Source organism: Octopus bimaculoides, chromosome 8 (assembly GCF_046866305.1).
Source record: "Octopus bimaculoides isolate indiv1 chromosome 8, ASM4686630v1, whole genome shotgun sequence".
Classification (NCBI taxonomy): Eukaryota; Metazoa; Mollusca; class Cephalopoda; order Octopoda; family Octopodidae; genus Octopus; species Octopus bimaculoides.
Window position 1 is genome coordinate 51649992 of NC_142935.1, and position 2500 is coordinate 51652491.

Here is a 2500-nt window from a genome sequence, read left to right on the forward strand (position 1 = left end):
TTGTGTTTGTGTGTGTATGTGTGTGTATTGACTATTTCGTATGCGTGAATATGAATTTTGTGTGTATGTGTGTTTGAGTGTGTACGTATGTGTTGTCTACTTCGTGTGTATGTATGAGTATAGGAGTGTTTGCACGCGTTCCTTTTAACGTGATTGTGTGACAGGATCATACGAGTACAGTATGTGTGTATGTGTGTGCGTGAATTAGTCTGTGTATATGCATGATACTGTACAATGTGTGTGTGTACATGTGTATGTGTGCGTGGGTGCGCGCATGTGTATTAGTGTGTTTGTGTCGCGGGATTATATAGTCGCTTGTTTCCAATACATATGTGTTATGTGTGTAATTGTGTGTATGTGTAATTCTATGTGTGTGTGTGTGTGTTGATATTTATGTTGCTCTCTGTGTCTATCTGTGTAATTGTATGTGTGTGTGAGTTGAAGGGCAGTTATTAGCATGTGTTTCATGCTATACGTGTGTTCATTACCATGTGTTGGTAAGTGTGGTGGTCTGTCTATTTACTCGGATGGCCAGGTAAGTACGCGTTTAATAAATGCGTCGTGTTGGGTCACCGTGTGCATATTTACACGAACACGTTAAAATCTGTGTATGAGAGTATTAGCGTGTGTACGACAGTTTGTTAGTGTGTTGCATTATATCACTCAAATCCCGTTGGTATGCGTACATGCGGGTGGCGATGCCATATGAGTTCGTTAGTGTTGGTTTGTTTGTATCGACGTGTTAGTCAATATTTTGATATGAGTTAGAAAACGATTTTGTTCTGTGTTATGAATGTATGTGTATATATATGGAGTGTGTGTGTGTGTGTGTGTGTGTGTGTGATGTCAGTTTGTTTAATGTATCTGAGTTGTTTACGGAGTTTTTTCGTAGTTCGGATTGTGCGGGTTTCTTTTCATTTGTTGTAGCACAGCGTATGCAAGCTAGTATATGTGTGTGTGTGTATTGTTACGTAAGTGGTATATCCGGTACTCGGGTGCAAATGCATGTGTGTGCGTGTTTTTTTGTGGGGGGGGGGGGGGGGTGACAAAGATATCTATTATAAAAGTATAACTGTTTCCTGCACTAGGATCGTCGAGAGACTGTCAGGCTGTTGTGATATCACAAGCGTGTAATAAATTTTTTTTTTCTTTTTCTGGTTTCGGTCCAGGTTATGCGATTGAGAAAGTTTTATTATGAAAAGTTTTTCAGCAGTGACCATCCCGTTTACATTGTCTGATTCAACCTTCTGTATTTCGAACGGTAGAGTTATGCCCCGAATGAGATTTAGCAGCGATATAGAACAACGTACCTCTCCGCTTGCTTACCCGCAGTATGTCTACAATGTTCGTTACATTTGTATGCACATAGATAGATAGATAGGTGGAGGGAGGGCTCAAATAAGTTATGCAAAGTGGCATGTCATTGCTTTTGGTCTATGAGAGGGGCCATTACATATCAAGGGGCATTCAAGGAGTTTATGGGCCCCGGGCCGTTGTGCTGATTCATATATACGTCCCATAAAGAAGAAGAAGAAGAAGAAGAAGAAGAAGAAGAAGAAGAAGAAGAAGAAGAAGAAGAAGAAGAAGAAGAAGAAGAAGAAGAAGAAGAAGAAGAAGAAGAAGAAGAAGAAGAAGAAGAAGAAGAAGAAGAAGAAGAAAGAAGAAGAAGAAGAAGAAGAAGAAGAAGAAGAAGAAGAAGAAGAAGAAGAAGAAGAAGAAGAAGAAGAAGAAGAAGAAGAAGAAGAAGAAGAAGAAGAAGAAGAAGAAGAAGAAGAAGAAGAAGAAGTTTTGCTTTTGGCATGAACGGGATAACGGGATGTACGCGGAAAGCGAAACCAGGTCGGTAACATATACTGCTGAGAGCTTGTTACACGCAGCAGTCAGTCGTATTATCAGTAAAAGTATACAAGAGCAGTGATTACACGTTACGCTGTGAAATAATGCTACACAGTACTCGATAAACAGTAACCACCACCAAGCAATATTTACCATGGCTACTCACCATAACGTACCTCCGACAGAGGAAGCCTCAAAATGGTTGTCCTATCGCGTTAAAAATAACAGACAAAAACTCCACCGATCATAGACTAACTACTGTGAAAAGAGACGACGGTGGAGAGGAGAGAAGTAATGAGTAAGATAGCCCTAGATAAATAAGATTGGATGGTCACGGTTGGGATATCGTGCTATTCAGACAAACTGCACGGTCAGGGCTGCTGTAAGTTAGCAAAGAATGAAACTATGTGCGGGAGACTATCCTTCCCTAAATGTGTCGCTGCCAACGTCTTTTCTCAATTTTTTAATATTATTAATATAAATACATACGTGCATATATGTAAATGTGTGTGTGTGTGTGTGTGTGTGTGTGTGTGTGCGTGTGTCTGTGTGTGTATGTGCGTACACGTGTATGTATGTTTATATATGCGTGTATGTGTGTATACACATGGATACATAGATAGAGAGGTAGATACATACACACATACATACACTTACTGAAAGA